Source organism: Schistocerca americana, chromosome X (assembly GCF_021461395.2).
Source record: "Schistocerca americana isolate TAMUIC-IGC-003095 chromosome X, iqSchAmer2.1, whole genome shotgun sequence".
Classification (NCBI taxonomy): domain Eukaryota; kingdom Metazoa; phylum Arthropoda; class Insecta; order Orthoptera; family Acrididae; genus Schistocerca; species Schistocerca americana.
The window spans coordinates 903,634,269-903,655,184 of NC_060130.1; the positions used below are offsets into that span (position 1 = coordinate 903,634,269).

Sequence of the window (20,916 nt, forward strand, 5' to 3'; positions counted from 1 at the left end):
TAAGGCGACGAATGGAAATTTGTACCAAGGCTGGGATCCGAACCCAGGTGTCCTGCTAATTATACAGATGAGCTAACCACTACGCCACGCTGGCACAATGGTTTTGCACAACTGCACGGACTGCCCTAGCACGCAGATTCTCATTCACGCCTCAGCCCACCTGGGATTCCCCATAAACTGGAACAGCACTCCAGAGGTTCTGGAACTGTATTAGAATAGTACCTTAGCATCGAACGAAACGAGGGATCCCGCCTGTTTTAATCAAATGAAACCACAAATGGGTCAAGAAAAATCTAGGTACTCTTTGATAGTCAATATTAATGGAATAAAATGACATACCGTTACAATTCTTACATGGGCGAGATGTTATTTTGTGTGTTTCAAAGCGAACCCCCCTTAGCAGCCAAACAACATCGATGCCGCTGAACTGTTGACAGAACTACGACTGTCAGTGTTGGTGGCCGTGCGGTTCTAGGCGCTGCAGTCTGGAACCGCGGGACTGCTACGGTCGCAGGTTCGAATCCTGCCTCGGGCATGGATGTGTGTGATGCCCTTAGGTTAGTTAGGTTTAAGTAGTTCTAAGTTCTAGGGGACTGACGACCTAAGATGTTAAGTCCCATAGTGCTCAGAGCCATTTGAACCATTTTTTTGTAAGTGTTGCCAGTGTGATAGCTGCACAAGATGCCTCGATGGTTTCTCCTAGCTCTTCAGTGTAGCTGGCTTCTGTTGATAAACTTCATTTTTAAAGGCCTCCCATTGGTAGAAGCCAAGAGGTGTAAGGTCTAGAGACCGTGGTTGGTGCTCGACAGCTCCTCTTCGATCTATCCATCATCCAGATAGATTTTATCAAAGTAGGCTCTGACAAAAATGAAATGAGCTTATGGCATCTTTGTTGGTTGTTGTTGTTGGTTGTTTTTTGGGGAAGGAGACCAGACAGCGAGCCGGCCGCGGTGGCCGTGCGGTTCTGGCGCTGCAGTCCGGAACCGTGGGACTGCTACGGTCGCAGGTTCGAATCCTGCCTCGGGCATGGGTGTGTGTGATGTCCTTAGGTTAGTTAGGTTTAAGTAGTTCTACGTTCTAGGGGACTTATGACCTAAGATGTTGAGTCCCATAGCGCTCAGAGCCATTTGAACCAGACAGCGAGGTCATCGGTCTCATCGGATTAGGGAAAGACGGGGAAGGAAGTCGGCCGTGCCCTTTGAAAGGAACCATCCCGGCATTTGCTATGGCATCTTTGGACGGGACGCCTCATCAGGGGAAGTTCGGCCGCCAAGTGCAAGTCTTATTGCAGACGACGCCACTTTGGTTGACTTACGCGCCGGTGATGAGGATGAAATGATGATGAGGACAACACAACACATCTACATCTACATCTACATCTACATTTATACTCCGCAAGCCACCCAAAGGTGTGTGGCGGAGGGCATTTTACGTGCCACTGTCATTACCTCCCTTTCCTGTTCCAGTCGCGTATGGTTCGCGGGAAGAACGACTGTCTGAAAGCCTCCGTGCGCGCTCTAATCTCTCTAATTTTACATTCGTGATCTCCTCGGGAGGTATAAGTTGGGGGAAGCAAGCAGTTCCCAAGCGGAGAAAATCTCCAACCCGGCCGGGAATCAAACCTGGGCTCGCTTTCATGGGAGGCGAGCACGTTACCACCCAGCTAAGCAAGCGGACGTAGGCTCTGACATCTCTGTTGTAGTGAGGCGGAGTGTCATGTTTTTGTAGGTAAAATCTTTCATTTCCAAACACCTCTCGGATGGCAAGTAAAGCCGGTGTCTGCAGCATATTAAGATACACCTCACCATTTACGGTAGCTTCAAAAACGAACGGTCCAATCAAACGACGCGATGGCTGACTACACCACTCATTAACGCCCGGTTGGTTAACATGTTTGTCCACGTGAGCGTGAGGATTTTCAGGAGCCCAGCACACGCAGTTGTGACGGCTTACAGTACCGTTCAGTTTGAATTACGCCTCATTACAGCAGATAACCATCCCAGAAAACCGTTCATCCCCGCGAAGCATGCCTTCAAACCACTCACAGAGCTACATCCTTCGAACCGAGTCGTCCTCGGTTCATAGCGCGCAGGGATCTTGGAATGTACACTTTCCACTTTGTAGCCTTCACAACTCGGCGTACGCTCGATTAGCTTACCCCGCTTTCACGTGCACCTTGCTTCAAAGACTTTTGAGGTGACCTCGTAAAATGTCGCAATACAGCAGCACTTGAAGCTTGAGTTGCAGATGTTTTTGATCGGCCAAATCTTACCTTACGCACATCCTGAACAGTACCGTCGGCTTCAAATTCGACCGAACATGATAAATTGTTGAATGTGTTGGTGGTTGAGTTCCGTACACACTATGCCATTGCCGTTGTACCTTCATTATATATCCACACATCCAGTAGCACTTCAATAGGGCCTTGCGTTGCTCAATCGACTATCGGACGTCAGTAATAGCTGCACTGTCGTCTGCTGGAAAACGATCGCCAAGACCTGTTGAAGAACTAATGGGCCACGCTACCACGCATAACTGCAACGATATGTCATTTTGTTCCAAAGATATTAACTACTAAAGAGTGTCTACATTTTTCTGGGCCGGCCGCGGTGGTCTAGCGGTTCTAGGCGCTCAGTCCGGAACCGCGTGACTGCTACGGTCGCAGGTTCGAATCCTGCCTCGGGCATGGATGTGTGTGATGTCCTTAGGTTAGTTAGGTTTAAGTAGTTCTAAGTTCTAGGGGACTGATGACCACAGATGTTAAGTCCCATAGTGCTCAGAGCCATTTGAACCATTTGAGCCATTTTTCTGGACCCCCCTGTATACGGTTCCAGGGATCTTTTCAAGTATCAAACATCTGTAATGTATACAGGGCCAAATATCTCACGAAATAAACGTCAAACAAAAAACTACAAAGAACGAAACTCGTCTAGCTTGAAGGGGGAAACCAGATTGCGCTATGGTTGGCCCGCTAGATGGCGCTGGCATAGGTCAAACGGATATCAACTGCGTTTTTTAAAATAGGAGCCCCCATTTTTTATTACATATTCGTGTAGTACCTAAAGAAATATCAATGTTTTAGTTGGACCACTTTTTTCGTTTTGTGATAGATGGTGCTGTAATAGTTACAAACATATGGCTCACAATTTTAGACGAACAGTTCGTAACAGGTAGGTTTTTTAAATTACAATACAGAACGTACGTACGTTAAATATTTTATTTCGGTTGTTCCAATGTGATACATGTACCTTTGTGAACTTGTCATTTCTGAGAACGCATGCTGTTACAGCGTGATTACCTGTAAATACCACATTAATACAATAAATGCGCAAAATGATGTCCGTCAACCTCAATGCATTTGGCAATACGTGTAACGACATTACTCTCAACAGCGAGTAGTTCGCCTTCCGTAATGTTCGCACATGCACTGACAATGCGCTGACGCATGTTGTCAGGCGTTGTCGGTGGATCACGATAGCGAATATCCTTAAACTTTTCTCACAGGAAGAAATCTGGGGACGTCAGATCCGGTGAAAGTGCGGACCATGCTATGGTGCTTCGACGACCAATCCACCTGTCATGAAACATGCTATTCAGTACCGCTTCAACCGCACGCGAGCTACGTGCCGGACATCCATCATGTTGGAAGTACATAGCCATTCTGTCATGCAGTGAAACATCTTGTACTAACATCGGTAGAACATTAAGTAGGAAATCAGCATACATTGCACCATTTAGATTGCTATCGATAAAAAGGGGGCCAATTATCCTTCTTCCCATAATGCCGCACCAAACATTAACCCGCCAAGGTCGCTGATGTTCTACTTGTCGCAGCCATCGTGGATTTTCCGTTGCCCAATAGTGCATATTATGCCGGTTTACGTTACAGTTGTTGGTAAATGACGCTTCGTCGCTAAACAGAACGCGTGCAAAAAATCTGTCATCGTCCCATAATTTCGTTGTGCCCAGTGGCAGAACTGCACACGACGTCTCCGCCGGCCGGAGTGGCCGAGCGGTTCTAGGCGCTACAGTCTGGAACCGCGCGACGGCTACGGTCGCAGGTTCGAATCCTGCCTCGGGCACGGATGTGTGTGACGTTCTTAGGTTAGTTAGGTTTAAGTAGTTCTAAGATCTAGGGGACTGATGACCTCAGAAGTTAAGTCCCATAGTACTCAGAGCCATTTGAACCATTTTTGTACATGACGTTCAAAGTCGTCGCCATGCAATTCCTGGTGCATAGAAATATGGTACGGATGCAATCGATGTTGATGTAGCATTCTCAACACCGACGTTTTTGAGATTCCCGATTCTCGCGCAATTTGTCTGCTACTGATGAGCGGATTAGCCGCGAAAGCAGCTAAATCACCTACTTGAGTATCATCATTTGTTGCAGGTCGTGGTTGACGTTTCACATGTGGCTGAATACTTCCTTTTTCCTTAAACAACGTAACTATCCGGACACTTGGATGATGTCCAGGATACCGAGCAGCATACATAGCACACGCCAGTTGGGCATTTTGATCACAATAGCCATACATCAACACGATATTGACCTTTTCCGCAATTGGTAAACGGTCCATTTTAAGACGGGTAATGTATCACGAAGCAAATACCGTCCGCACTGGCAGAATGTTGCGTGAAACCACTTACTTATACGTTTGTGACTACTACAGCGCCATCTATCAGAAAGCGAAGAAAGTGGTCCAACTAAAACATTCATATTTCTTTACGTATTATACGAATATGTAATAAAAATGGGGGTTCCTATTTTAAAAAAACGCAGTTGATATCCGTTTGACCTATGGTAGCGCCATCTAGCGGGCCAACCATAGCGTCGTCTGGTTTCCCCTTTCAAGGCAGACAAGTTTCGCTCTTTGCAGTTTTTTCGTTTGTCGCTTATTTCGTGAGATATTTGGCCCGGTCACGATCAATGGACCACCCTGTATATGCAGACTGAAGCGACGAATGAGAATTGGCTTCTGTCAAGGTATATAGCCTTTTCCTCTTGTAAGGTAGACAGATGCTGGTGACGGCGATGAGCGCCGGCGCGTCCTTCGTGAAACGTGCGGCAGGTGGCGTTTACTCGTGTGCAGAAGGAGGACGAGGCCCGCGAAGGTCAGTGGGCTCCCGCCTGCGCCGCGCCAGTCACAGTTGGGCTCAGTTCCTGCTGCTGGTGAGTACGGCTCCCGCGCATAGCTGAACATCGTCTCCTCCGACAGATGGTACGCCCCCCTGAGTCCCGAGCACAACTAACAACTGTCGCGCATCTTGACCGAGTATTGGAACAACAAACGAATACTCACAGTTGGTGAGTGTTTCTATGACTTTTCATAACTGATACACATTACATTATACCATATGTCTGTCTAGTGATGCGCGCCAGAGTTGCTTGCTCATTAGAAGAGGACGTTTTTCTGGTATTAGTATGACAATCTTTTTCTCGATCTGAACTTCAGTGTGTGTACTGTATGAGGATTACGCCTTCCGAAAAAATCGGAAACATCTAGAGATTCGATTAAATATTCCTATACAGTACGGGAAATTCAAACATTCAGCACACACGCTTACACACTGATCTTGAGAATGAGTAATACACCACCTGAAAAACGATAATTACTGCAATTTTAAAACGTATTTTAATGTAAGCCACTCTGTAAAACTTCTGTCGACAGTAATTGCGAATCACAGTTTGTAATTTTCAGAATGTTTCAGAACACTGTTATCGTATGAAAGTTTCAGACACTACGTATTCGCTGACATCTGCATCCATTTGATTTTCAAGTCTTGTTGTTGTTGTTGTTGTCTACTTGTTAGGTGCAATTCTTCACGTTAGTTTAGCCTATGCAAATCTCTTCGTATATTTATAACTACGGCAGACCACATCCAGTTGAACCCGCGTACTGCAAACAAGCTGTGGCCTCCTAAAATCTTAACGTACCACTCTTCTCCCCATCGCCAAATTAACTGCTCCTTGATTCCTCAGGATGTATTCTATTAACCGATCCCGTCTTCTAGTCATGTTGTGTAATAAATTTTTCTCCCCATTTCGGTTCAGTACCTCCTCTTAAGTTACCCGAGAGACTCATCTAATGTCCGGTATTCTTCAGTAATACCACATTTTAAAACCTGCTATTCCGTTCTTGACTGCACGGTTCGCAGGCCACTTCCGTGCAATGTTACAAGTCGGACAAAAATTATCAGACTGTCTTCTAACAGTTGGAGTTGTATGTATTGTTAACATATTTGTATTTTTCGGGGAAAGCTTTTCTTACTACTGCCAGACTCCATCTTTCATCCTGTTTACTTCGGCCGTCGAGAGCTACTTTGCTGCACAAATTAGAAAAATCGCAATAAACGTTATTGATACTAAAATACGACAGTACTGTCATAATTCCTTAACGGAACCCTCCAATCACGAGAAAAGAGGGACAAATAGTAAATATTGTCACAATAATCAAGCAAATGAACAGTCTTTATAATAAAAGCTGCTGAAAGAATAAGTGAAAAAACATGTTACGGATCAAACTGTAATGGTGTGTATCTTCATATTTTCGCTGCTTATTGATTAATGCATTAGATTTCCGGGGTGATGCCGCAGAAATTCAACTGACATTTCAGCCGTATACATTTCGGACACGTTCAGAGTGACCTGACAAACTGAACGGAAGCGGTCATTGTGGCATCAGTGAGTCAGCTCATTGGGAAGATGAGAGAAAGGAATCCGACCGAAATGTCAGTTGAAGAAACGCGATTTCTGCGGCTGTACACTCGAAATGTGATGGATCGGCAAGGAAAGGGACTCGAACCTGGCTGCTCGCCACTCACGGGCCACTGCCACTCGAGTAGGCCACACGGCCGACTTCAAGCTTGAATCTGCTGTCGGAACCCCAGCCTAGCATAAAGTTTTTATCTGCCAGGCGGCGCTCTCTCTGGTCTGCAGTGGAAGTATCGTCAGCATTTTGCTGTCAGGAAACTCCTACAATATTTAATTAATGCTACGACTGGGATCAGATACCAGTCGAGATGTCTTGGTTTAAGTTTTTCATGGACAGCCTGACTCGGTTCACACGAATGCTGGGATAGTTCTTTGAACAAAGTTACAATTTATTTTCTCTACGACTTTCGCCTAATTATGCTGGTGCTCTGTTTCGAATGACGCCACCTATGTTATAAAATACTGATTTTCTACTGCATTGGGTACCTATATTCCGAAGATCTATGTTGTTCTTAACACTAAAACAATCTTACCTTTTCCTTGTGAGACATTTCATTCTACGTGAAACGTTCTTTGTGTTAAGCTCCATCAGTATCTTTAGCTGCACTATGTTCATTTTGATCAGTTCCTGCTTATAAGTTCCCCAGGTGACATCCAGATAAGACCGTTTGGCATACATGTTGGTATTGTGTTCTATGGACATTGCGTCTGTTATTATTCTGTCAGTTACTTTATCCTTTTGTAGTTTACAAGAATATCCGTGTTGATTAAGAAATGTATTCTCTGAGCACAAGGAAAATAATAGCTATTACGTGAGAAACTTTTTACGGTTTTATAAGGACTGTCTAAAGTTATGAAACTTTACAATAGCTTGACCAGCATGACGTAATCATATGGACAAGACTGGCAACCTGTTTGTACTACTTTCCGATAATGCTTATCTCAGAACCGCTGCACCGTGTTAGAATTGTCACGACAGTTCACCTACGTCTTCTTTCTGTGTACCAAGACGAATACTAAACTATAACTACTGCATAATATTGTGTTACTGACAAAAGAAAAATACCCCATCCATGGAAAGGCAACACGTGGACCTTCAGCCATGATGAAACTACGTAGCTAGTAATCATTACAACGATAATACCGGCTGCCGATAAGAACTGAGGTACAAACAGCTGTTTTCAAAATATTGGCAGTTATCCGGTGTTCACTGCACTAAACTATTGTCTGAATGATTTTGCGGCAAGATTTTAATATTTTTCCGGTCCTAGAGCAAGTTTTAATAGTAAACCCTGCGTGCAGTTGACACAGACATTTAGACACTTTCAGAAAACGTTCGGTTTGATGTTAGAGGACCGAGGAGATCAGGAACTGCTGTTTCACTATTGAGTATGTACCAAAATGCTGTTTTCGTGACTTGGGATTTGGGCACTTCACAGGAAATTTAATAAAAAGAGGAAGTAGCTGACGCTTTGATTTACAACTAAATGCGTCATTCACATGTTTCCCTGTATTAAATGCGTTCATAAGACAATGAATGTACGTGAACTAAGCGAGGACGAATACTAACCTTTGAGAAGACTTCGTATGTATTTGCAAACACACTTTAGACGGTTGAGAATCAGTGAGAAGAGAGAGTATCAGTTCACGATAAGAAGTTGTTAAATCTTTCCTGACAAAGTCGATACAAATGTGATTTCATGGCAAGAGTGAACAGCGTTCGGATACCAAGTGTAGACGAAACCATTCTCCAGTCGACGATGTCGGCAGGACGGCGACATCGGACAGCCAGACAAGGCTACTCATCTATATCTGGATAAAATCGTTTGAAAAAGACTGTAGACAGGAAATAGTAGTCATAAATATTATTCAATACAAAGTATGGCATCGTCAACTTATTTACTTTCCAAAACCCGATGGGCTAACGTGGTACGTTATATATCCGGTAGGGTAACGTCTTAGAAAAAGGGGCTTGCCGGAGTGGCCGTGCGGTTCTAGGCGCTACAGTTTGGAACCGAGCGACCGTTACGGTCGCAGGTTCGAATCCTGCCTCGGGCATGGATGTGTGTGATGTCCTTAGGTTAGTTAGGTTTAATTAGTTCTAAGTTCTAGGCGACTGATGACCTCAGAAGTTAAGTCGCATAGTGCTCAGAGCCATTTGAACCATTTAGAGAAAGGGGAAATTTAATAAACATTCCTGCAATGCAAAAAAGTTTCGTTCAGCAACGGGATAAACAATAATATAATAATAACAATAATAATAATAATAATAATAATAGTAATAGTAATAATCTCGTTCCTTACATACCACGTTCTTGGGGTATTTAGTCACGTTGTGCTTTTCCGATTAATTTTTACGGTAATCTGAAGTTTCCGCTCTTTTATCCGGTGTAATCAGAGGTCATTTTTAAGGTGAAACGTTTTTCTTGTTATTATTTAAGAATCGTTTGAGAAAATCATAATAGACGGACCATCAGTTCATCCAGAAAGACATTATGACAATCGACCATACTTTTACTCTAGTATTTATTCCGATGTTAATATCAAGTGATCTTTCAAAACCGTGACTCATATTTCCAACGTCGAAAGTTTTTTCATATGCTGCCGAAACATGTAGATACGATAAACTCTTCGATGAAAATGAGGGATGTCGCATAAGACCTGCGGTATAGCATATTAGCAGAGAAAAAAAAGGTAGGTTAAAGCCGTGTTGTAATAGAAGTTATCAGACTATTACGTTAGAATACAGGAGGAACCGCTCACAGTTTGCTCCAATTAACGAGCTTGAAATTAAAAGGAACCATTATTTAATATACCTTTCATCTACAAAGAAGCATACTTCGCTGCAACATATTTACACACTTACTTATTATTATTTACGAAGTTAGAGGACTAGTGCTGTAAAATCGTGACATACACGATTGAGACAGTACATTAGTAATTTTGTAAGTAGAACACGTTCTTGCTGCAGTGATTTATCAGAAGACACGGGGCTCTGAACAAGCGTCCTCATTTAGTGAAGTCGTAAACGCCTGATCTCTGGCTTTGAGTTGGTGGCAGCTGTTGGCAAGGCCGCTAGTCTTTAGCCGCGATTACTGCTGGCTCTATACCGGTCTTGTCACTTCGTGCAGATAACTGCCGCTGAGCCATTCCCTCGCTCTCAATTAACAAGCGTGAAGCCGTTGGAAAATCTAAAAGGAATAAGGCACCGCGAAAACAAGGAAGCGGCATCTGTTCTTTCCTAGACGCGGAAAATGTTATGGGGTATTTCCATCAAATTAAACGAGCAGTGGCCTAACAAACCTCGTATTTAAGAAATCAAAAGTTCTAGTGGGCTCCCGTCGTTACTGATATTGTATCTCAGGAGACTACTAGTTTTATCTACCACACAGAAGCAAATATCGAGTTTTGAACGTCTTCAAGCATATACGATGCCTGATAAAAACAATGGAGCACCCAGAAGGGTAGGAGGGAATGAAATGAAACTTCACGGGTTAAGAGTGTACGTGACGTTATTTCGGAGATTAAAAAATCGAGTCAAATAAAAAAAAAAAAACTTGGCAACATTAGCCCACTTATCAGTATGATGTTTCTGCTCGCCTTCTAGCAAGGATGCATGCTCTCATTCTGTCGGGAAACATTTTTATCCTCTCTGGTCGTAAGCCGTCCCACAACTATTGTATCTGGACCGATATCCTGGATACTGCCACGGGGTGTAGTTGACGTCTCATCTGATTCCACGCCTATTCTATCTGGGGGTCTTGCGAACAGCGTGAGTTCATAAAAAAAAATGGTTCAAATGGCTCTGGGCACTATGGGACTTAACTTCTATGGTCATCAGTCCCCTAGAACTTAGAACTACTTAAACCTAACTAACCTAAGGACATCACACACATCCATGCCCGAGGCAGGATTCGAACCTGCGACCGTAGCGGTCTCGCGGTTCCAGACTGACGAGCCTAGAACCGCACGGCCACACGGGCCGGCGTGAGTTCATCATCATCACGTACACAGCTCATAGAGAGATGTGCTATGGGTGGACAAGCATTATCGTGTTGGAAAGCGGTACCATGATACTGTCGCATATGGAGAGGTAACACTGTGAACGCAGGATGTCTGCGACGTACCATTGTGTCGCCAGTTCTTTCGATCACTACCAGTCGTGACCCGAAGTCATACCCGCTGGTTTTCCACCCCATGACGCCAAGGGTAACATGATGTGCTTGTCCGAAACATTGGAAGAATGGGACACATCTTCAGGTAACCATGATACTCACTGACCATAGTCATACGGGATATTTTTTGTATATAATTTAATGGCCTTTGGCATTAACCATTTAGCCAGATAAGTGAGTAATTACAGATCAGGTGTACTATATCACATATACAGCATACACATTAGAAATTACATTAATTCCAGGTAAACTTCATGATACATTCTGTACATTCAAGCATTCAAAACAGTTCACCTATCGCAACATCTTACGCAGGAACTTTTGAGTCTGACTCATATGCTTCTTGCAGAAACTGGGCAACACTGACATAGTCCATTGTGGTCGGCTGTCAAAACAGGTCCGTCACAGATTTAGCTTGAGGAATTCCTGCTCTCATCATGGCCTTAAGAAACTTGCGGCGTTGTCTCTCATAGCGTGGAAAAAATGGTGCAAATGGCTCTGAGCACTATGGGACTTAACTTCTGAGGTCATGAGTCCCCTAGAACTACTTAAACCTAACTAATCTAAGGACATCACACACGTCCATGTCCCAGGCAGCGGTCGCGCAGTTCCAGACTGTAGCGCCTAGAACCGCTCGGCCACTCCGGCCGGCTCAGTGTGAACATTCTTGTATCATATGTTTGAGGTCTGTAGTTTCAGTTGGGTTGTCTCCACAGTATGGAGATGCCTGAACTTTCATCCTATAAACATTTAAAGGGTAACAGCCGTGATCATGCGGATGCACGTTATGGTTGTGGTATGACGTCTAGATAGCTTGATTTGGGAAAATCGGGTTTTTTCATGGAATACTCGGCTGTATATGGTATAGTGTCTTCCTTTGGACTATTGTGAGATCTCCCATGTATGTGACCATTCTTGACAAGCTTTTTCTTCACGCCAGCAACAAAATCTTTATGTCGAAGGCAGGTGTAATAAGGCTGGCCATCAGTCACACTTTGTTTTGCCAGGTGGTCCTCCATCTCTTTACGTGAGATACCAGTGTGTCCCTTGGTCCATAATAAATGGACACGTTTATGTTGACTTTCATACTGATAGAGAAACTTAATTACATCGAGTACATGGACATTGGTGTTGGGGCATCACTGCTGCTTTTCCAAGTTTTTCCAGTGCACTGCTCAAATCTGAGACAATGAGGATGTCGTTGAACTGATTTGCCGCATATTAAGAAGCCTCCTTAACTGGAAGGACTTCGGCAGTAAGATGCTGGTTTCTGTCAGTAGCGTAAACATAGCCCAACGTAGTGGATCTCCGCCGAAGTATGCAAAGCCGGTCCCCTCTCTTGTTTTGGAGCCGGCAGTGAATAGTTTGATCGATGAGGGACAGGCTGATGCAGTCAAATGGAGAGCGCTAGTAGAAGTGATGAAAGTTCGATTCGACCCTTTGGGCTGATACAAGATTGTGGACTGGTATTTTAATACGTCACATTCCACACTAAATGCAGGAGGCAGAGATTCTTTCAGGACGAGGGGTATCACATATTTTTGCTGCCTGATGCTTTGAGCTAGGAGGGGTACCCTCCTCCTTTGAACTCTATCGTCGTACCAGTTGTCCTCAATGAAGAAGTTAACATTTTGCAGAAGAGGATGAACTGTTTGTGCTGCTCTACGAAGGATGAATTTCTGAGCCAAGATAGTCCTCCGGAATTGAAGAGGCGTCTCCCTTGCTTCCACCAAAAGCGCATTCGCAGGTGTAGAATTCATTGCCCCAAGACAGATGCGTATGGCACAGTACTGCAGAGTATCGATCTTTCCTAGCAGAGATGTCGCCAATAATCCAGTATAGACCGAATCATGCCATTGTAAAGAGTGAGTAGGATTGTAACATCATACGCGAGATACCGATCGTAGGATATTGAGTGATCGACCAACCTTGGAAATCAAATATCCCACATAGCTTGCCCATTTGTCTGTCGACAAATAGCTGCTTACTGAAATAGTAAAAGGACCTAATCGCATCAAGGGCGTTGTTGCCGTCCATCTCTGCCATGTAAAGACAAGCACTCCGTCTTCAGGCCACGAGTGGCCATCGAGACCATCCGACTGCCGCGTCATCCTCGGTGGAGGATGCGGATAGGAGGGGCGTGGGGGTCAGCACACCGCTCTCCCGGTCGTTATGATGGTATTCTTGACCGAAGCCGCTACTAATCTGTCGAGTAGCTCCTCAATTGGCATCACCAGGCTGAGTTCACCCAGAAAAACGGTAATTGGGCATGGCGGCCTGGGTGGTCACCCATCCAAGTGCCGACCACGCCCGACAGCGCTTAACTTCGGTGATCCCACGGGAACCGGTGTCGTGTAAAGACAACCGCCGAAGATTTACCATTTGCAAGATTCAGTCCACTTCTGTAAGTCTACGAATAGACTACGTACGCCGCTCGATCCAACCACCTTAGTGCCATCCTCAAGCTGAGAGAAAACGTGTACGTGCAGACGTCATCGGCGTACAATAGGACTTTTATTGAAGGGCCAAAAACTGTGCTAAAGACCGACGAGTACAGTCATATGGGATAGTGCAGAACCACGATTCGTTGCTGAACAAAGTGTGACGCCTTTCATCAGTAGTGCATGCTTCTCGGTCATGGCACCACTCTGAACAAAGCCATTTGCGTTGTGTTAACGACTGCCCACGCAAGAGACGGTAATTCCCTAGTTCGGATGCTGCTAGTCTTCGACCAATGGTGCGGGAAGGCCATTACTTGTTCTCTGGCCGGCCGGGATGGTCGAGCGGTTCTAGGCGCTAGTCTGGAACCGCGCGACCGCTATGGTCGCAGGTTCGAATCCTGCCTCGGGCATGGATGTGAGTGATGTCCTTAGGTTAGTTAGGTTTAAGTAGTTCTAGGGGACTGATGACCTCAGAAGTTAAGTCCCATAGTGCTCAGAGCCATTTGAACCACTTGTTCTCTGATGGCAGGCGCTCATGTGAAGGGGTTACAAAGTCTTTGGTGTACAATATGGCGATTCTACCGTGCTGTAGTCAACATCGGCGACCGAAATCTTGACGACGATTATGCCTGACCTTACGATCCCGTGCGATGGAATACTGGGCCACTGCCGAACCCGAACGCTCCAAAACTCTTAGATATTGCAAAATTTGACCAATCAGCCAAATGGAGAGCCACAATGAAGCCCTTTTCAAATCCTCTCAGGCCACTGTCTCACACGAGTACGCCTCATCTCCTTGCCCTTCACTGCGATCACTCATCATCTGACGCTGTTCATGCTTATTATATACCTGACCAAGTCTGATAAGAATAATAAACAGGAACAACACTAATAAACTCTGGTGGTCGATCTGTCCCAGAAAATTGGAATTCTAATAATTTACTTACACGCCAACGGTGTGTACCTGTATGAAGTTATCTACGTCTACATACATACTGTGCAAACCCCCTTAGGCTTCATGGCATAGGTACCTTGTACCACTACTGTTCATTTCCTCTCCTATTCCACTCGCATACAGATCGAGGGAAAAACGACTGTCTAAAAGCCTCTTTGTGTTGCTGGTTTGATTCAGCTATCCATGCCACTCTATCCTATGCAAGCCTCTTCATCTCCGAATAACTACCACAAACTAAATCCTACTGAATCTGCTTACCGTACTCCTCTCTTGGTCTTCCTCTAGGATTTTTACTCCCTCCCACCACACAAAAAAAAATGGTTCAAATGGCTCTGAGCACTATTGGACTCAACATCTTAGGTCATAAGTCCCCTAGGACTTAGAACTACTTAAACCTAACTAACCTAAGGACATCACACACACGCATGCCCGAGGCATGATTCGAACCTGCGGCCGTAACAGTCCCGCGGTTCCGGACTGCAGCGCCAGAACCGCACGGCCACCGAGGCCGGCCCCACCACACACAACACACTTCCATCCAATACTACGTTGGTCATACGTTGATATCTCGGAAAGTGTCCTATCAACTGATCCCTTCTTTTAGTCAAGTTGTGTCGGAAATTTCACGTTTTCCGAATTATGTTCAGTACCTCCTCATTAGTTACATGATCTATACAGCTAATCTTCAACATTCTTCTGTAGCACTACATTTCAAAAACTTTTATTCTCTTATTGTCTAAATTGTTTATCGTCCGTGCTTTACTACCATACATGGATAAACACCAAATGCTTTCAGAAAAGACTTCCCGGCATTTAAATCTATGTTCGGTGCCATTGCCAGTTTACATTTTATATATTATCTTTCTTGATTATCGTTAAGTATTTTGCTGCCCAAATAGGAAAACTCATCTACTATTTTAAGTGTATCGTTTCCTAATCTAATTCCCTCAGCATCATCTGATTTAATTCGACTACATTCCATTATCCTTATTTTGCTTTTTTAATGTTCATCTTATACCCTCCTTTCAAGGCACTGTCCATTCTGTTCAACTGCTCTGCCAAGTCCTTTGCTATGTCTGAAAGAATTACAATTTCATCGGAGACCTCAGTTTTTATTCCTTCTCTCTGAACTTTAATTCCCACTCTAAATTTTGTCCTTGTTCCTTTACTGCTTGTTCAATGTGCAAATTCAGTAACATTGGGGTTGTGTTACAGCACTGTCTCACTCCCTCCTCTACCATTGCTTCACTTTCATGCCCTTCGACTCTCGTAAATGCCGTCTGGTTTCTGTACAAGTTGTAAATAGCCTTTCGCTCCCTGTATTTTACCCCTTCTACCTTCAACATTTCAAAGAGAGTATTCCAGAGAACTTTGCCAAAAGCTATTTCTAAGTCTACAAATGCTATCAACGTAGCTTTGATTTTCCTTAACCTATCTTCTAAGATACGTCGTACGGTCAGTATTGTCGCGCGTGTTCCTACATTTCTCCGACATCCAGTCAGATCATCCCCGAGGTCGGGTTCGACCAGTTTTTCCATTCTTCTCTAAATAATTCGTCTTAATATTATGCAACCGTGACTTATTAAACTGATAGTTAGGTAACATTCAGACATGTCAGTCTGCACACGAACCCTAGTTTTCCGCATCTTGTCTTACGGTCCTTAGGCGACATGTTCGTTGACGACAATAGAATCTTTCTGAAGTCGCCCTGAACTGCTGCCTTGCCGAATAAGCACCGTATTGTCTCCGGGGAGACATTGGAGTTCACTAAGCATCTCAGTAATACTTGTGCGCTGATCGTACCTACTGGTCACAAATCTAGCAACCCGCCTCTGAATTGCTTCGACGTTTTCTTTTAATCCGACTTGTTTGGGATCCCAAACACTCGAACAGCATTCAAGAATGGGTCGCTCTATCGATCTATACACCATCTCCTTTATGGATGAGCTACACTTTCCCAAAATTCTCCCACTCATTCCATTTCATTTCGCTTTGCAACGTTACTCGTAGATATTTAATCGAGGTGACTATGCCAAGCTACCCTACTACTGCTGTATTCCAAAATTACACGATTGTTTTCTTATTCATCCGCATTAACTTGCGTTTTTCTACGTTTAGAGCAAAGTGCAATTCATCACACCAAGTAAAAATTTTGTCTAAGTCATCTTGCATATTCCTACAGTCATTCAACGAAGACAGCGCCCCGTACTCCACAGCGTCATCAGCAAACTGCCGTAAATTGCTGCTCACCCTGTCAGTCAGGTCATGTACGTATATAGGGAATAAAATCGGCCCTATTGCACTTCCCTGTGTCACTCCTGACGATAACCTTGTCTCTGATGAATACTCGCCGTCGAGGACCACGTACTGGGTTCTGTTATGTAAAAGGTCTTCGAGCCACTCGCATAGCTGCGAGCCTAAACCGTATCCTTGGATCTTCAGTCTGCTGTGAGTCTCCGTGTCAAATGCTTTCCCGAAATGTGGAAGTATGGAATCTGCCTATTACCTTTCAAAAAAATGGTTCAAATGGCTCTGAGCACTATGGGACTTAACATCTGAGGTCATCAGTCCCCTAGAACTTAGAACTACTTAAACCTAACTAACCTAAAGACATCACACACATCCATGCCCGAGGCAGGATTCGAACCTGGGACCGTAGCGGTCACGCGGTTCCAGACTGAAGCGCCTAGAACAGCACGGCCACACCGGCCAGCAAACCGAAAGTGCAACAGCCTTTGCTTCCTCAGTACTTCCCGAATTTCGTTGATTAAACCGTGGTGACTCTTTTCCGTCCTTAATCCACTTACTCGGCACATACTTCTCCATAGTATGATTTACAATCTGTTTAAACTTTCCCCATTATTCCTTTCCGTCCATCTTACTAGAACTAAATAATGTCAGTTCATTACCTAAGTGAAGTGGCAACAACTGCTTATCTGTTCTTTCTTGCAGAAACACTCTCCTAGTCTTTCTCACTGGTTTATTACCTTTGGTAACCATGGTCGCTATGATGACATCGTGAGCACTAATCCCTTTCTCTATACTCATACTTTTTATAAGGTCTGGCCTATCTGTAGCAACAATGTCTAAGGTAGGAGACGAGGTACTGGCGGAATTAAAGCTGTGAGGACGGGGCGTGAGTCGTGCTTGGGTAGCTCAGTTGGTAGAGCACTTTCCCGCGAAAGGCAAAGGTCCCGAGTTCGAGTCTCGGTCCGGCACACAGTTTTAATCTGCCAGAAAGTTTAATGTCTAAGATATTTATATTGCATGTGGGCTGCCGAACTTGTTGCAAGACGGTTTTCGGTAAACGTGTTCAAAAGTACTTCGCAGGACTGTCTGTAACCCCTGCAATGGATGTCCTTTTTTTTAGATTTCCTCCTAACTGTGTAGAACAATTATAGAGATTTTATCCACATTCGTTTGTTTTCACAAGGGTAAGGGCACTGATAATCTCGCCCTTGAGCGCCCATCATCTCCAAAAACAGACACACACTCACCCACTTACTCAGTCACTGTACCCCCTGCAATGAATCCACAGACGTCTCAGTCTATACTCGGTAGATTAAAGTCGCCTCCAACAAGTATCCACTCGGCTCTAACCCAAAGGTTCCCGATCGACTCTAGGTACGATGCTGCAAACTGTGAGCTCTGCCTGCACCCCACGAGAGAGTCCAGAAGCCGTCACCATTTCTGTGAGCAGCCTATAGAATCTGAGGTGGTCCGCAGAAACCAGACGTCATGCGTCATTGATGCTGACATGTGCAATAACTTGGAGACTACTGCACCATGCGCCCTCGATAGACGGAGGCAGGACCTCCTCCAGGTCTCGGATGAGGCCTTCCAGAAGATACAGAGTGCACATTGGGGTTCTTGCTGGCCCTCGACATTATTTCCCTAAGGGGCTCCATTTCGTACCAGACGCTGGAGCTCCGGATAACTTGTAAACTTCTCCCCCAATGTGCCTGTTTGGATCCTGCTGAAGAGCGGTCACCTTTCCACTCTTTAAGTGAATGGTTGAGACTAGGCGGTCCGCCGCCGCATTCAGTATTCGCTTCGAGCAACCAGCAGCCACTCTCACTGCAGTCAGCGCGAATTTTGTACTATCGCGAAATATGGGAGAGAGTGTCACAGAAATGATACAGGATCCGGGCTGGAAATCTTTAAAAGAAAGGCGTTTTTCGTTGCGACGGAATCTTCTCACGAGATTCCAATCACCAACTTTCTCTTCTGAATGCGAAAATATTTTGTTGACGCCGACCTACATAGGGAGGAACGATCACCACGATCAAATAAGGGAAATCAGAGCTCGTACGGAAAGATACAGGTGTTCAATCTTTCCATGCGCTATACGAGATTGGAATAATAGAGAATTGTGAAGGTGGTGCAATGAACCCTCTGCCAGGCACTTAAATGTGATCTGCAGAGTATCCATGCAAATTTAGATCTGTGTCGGTTAGACGGGAAGCTGCGTCGGCAGTAGAGCCCGTGGGCGAAACAAGGGACACCCGAGGTGTCTTATGCGCTTCGCCAGTTTCTCATCTGTCGCCACACCCCAAGACAGCAGCTTGCGGACGGTTGACCGTGGCCGTAAGCGTCTTCAGCTATTCACGAACTGTGACTCGCTCCTCCCGCACGCACAACCCTATCCATCTTACTGCTAGTAACCTGAGAATTAAAGTGTGAAAACAAACAGAAAAAGCTAAATATGCTACTTTCTAGCCTGCTGGTGTTTCGCTCTCGAAGGGAAGCGGCTGATTGTCTGTGATAGTCGGTTACTGCCCGTCCAAAGCAATAAACAAATGGAGATTGCGTGAATGTGGACGTGGCCGTTACTTAAAATGCGTGCGTGCGCAAAACCACACAAACCATACACCACTGATGCCAAATACAAGTCAAATTCGCGCATCTTACCCAGCCAAACACGCTACGAAACAAATGAACACCACACAGGCACATAAAAACGTAATGGCAGCGAAAACTCCGCCTGTGTTTTGAGAAATCGAAAACGCGCAGTGCCAAGCGACCATAGGTCACAAAGTAAGCCTATTTACTTCGCCAACAGCACAGGAGAACGCACCACTACTTCAGAACTGTAAGTTACAGACGAAAAACATGATATAGACTGATTTCCGTTCGTAAATGCATAACAAACAGAAAAATAAATTAAGTTTTGCTGTTTGCAGATGACAAGTTGTATATTGTGTGGCAGAATAGGTATCAAAATAAATGGACAATAACAGCATGTATGGTATGTTAACGAATGCATACATCCAATTTTTGCCGATTAGGCTATAAATGGAACGTTGACATAATGTTATAAACAACACAAGTGTTAATATGTAACAACAATTTCACAGTTAAAAATAAAAAAGAAATTAAACCCACTGATGATAGCACAAAAGTGCTGAAACATGTATGGGTGAAACAAAACAGAAAAAAGGTGTCTCGCATAAGGCGAAACTTCTCATCCCATTTTCTAGCAAGCACGGACACAACAAGAATAACTGCACCACGAGATGATAAACTTAAACTAACTTACGCTATGGACAACACACACACCCATGCTCGAGGAAGGACTCTAACCTCCGACGGGGGAAGCCGTACGGACCGTGACAAGGCGCCCAAGACGCGTTACTATACCTCCCAAATATAAAAACACGCAACGAATTTAAGAATCAAACTTTGCAAGCTCACAAAAACACTGAAGGAATTTAAGAATTAACTGAGAACCTAAACAGAAGGTAAATGTGTTATTTGGTAGCCTCCTGTTAGAGCTTCATTTACGTTGCCTTTCGAACATGTTTTCTGGGTACTTCACTTTTTCCTTCAGGGAGTCTTCTTAAGGTATTCGTAGATCATAACACTCTCCGCCGTTATATTTGTCCAAACTGAGTCAGAAATATGTCGATAAACTTAGGTCATGTGTTCAGGCCTGTTTACTGAGCGGTAAACTACTTGTGTCCATAAATTAAGGGAGATTGCAGGGTAAAGAAAATGTTACTCGTGGCGACGACTAAGCATTGGCGGTGTAACACAGGAACATAACACACGGCATACCAGGTCGACACTAATTAATGTGCATACAGCAGTGCGTGTTGGATAGGATTTGTCATAATTGTTCTGACTGCTTCTCGTGTATTTACTATCATAAACAGTCTCCATCACAAATTATTAATTCCGGTGACCGGTTTCGGCCACAACTGTGGTCATCTTCAGACCAATGAGTAAGAACCCCCTTCTGGTGGTAAATCACTAGTGATTGACACTGGTGGTAAACAGCAAGTGATTTACCACCAGAAGGAGTTTCTTACTCGTTGGTCTGAAGATGACCACAGTTGTGGTCGAAACCGGTCACTGGAATAATTAATTTGTGATCAAGACTGTTTATGGTAGTAAATATTTGTAGTAAATATTGATCACTGTAGACTCCCACAATGTATTCAAAAGTAATTGCTTATCGTGTGTTGGAAAGCGGGTTGTCACAGCTAACACATGAGCATAAGATTACGCTGGCAAATTGTCGGTAGATCCGAGGTTGACCACAGTCGACGCGAGTGTGGGTCAGGTGCTAAAGAAATACCCACAGAAAAAAAAATGCCTGCAGAAGCCGACCTCAGGGAAGTTCAGTTT

At 44.5% G+C, this 20,916-nt stretch overlaps 1 protein-coding gene across 2 annotated transcripts in view; it reads left to right on the forward strand.

The window, feature by feature from the left end:
* The first annotated feature begins 5,161 nt into the window (after window positions 1-5,161).
* The window catches only part of LOC124555686 (UNC93-like protein), a 402,758-nt gene continuing 387,003 nt past the window's right edge, over window positions 5,162-20,916 (forward strand). For both annotated transcript variants that reach the window (XM_047129688.1, XM_047129690.1), the window contains exon 1: window positions 5,162-5,308. The gene's annotated coding sequence lies outside the window, so the exon portion shown is untranslated. The remainder of the gene's footprint in view (window positions 5,309-20,916) is intronic.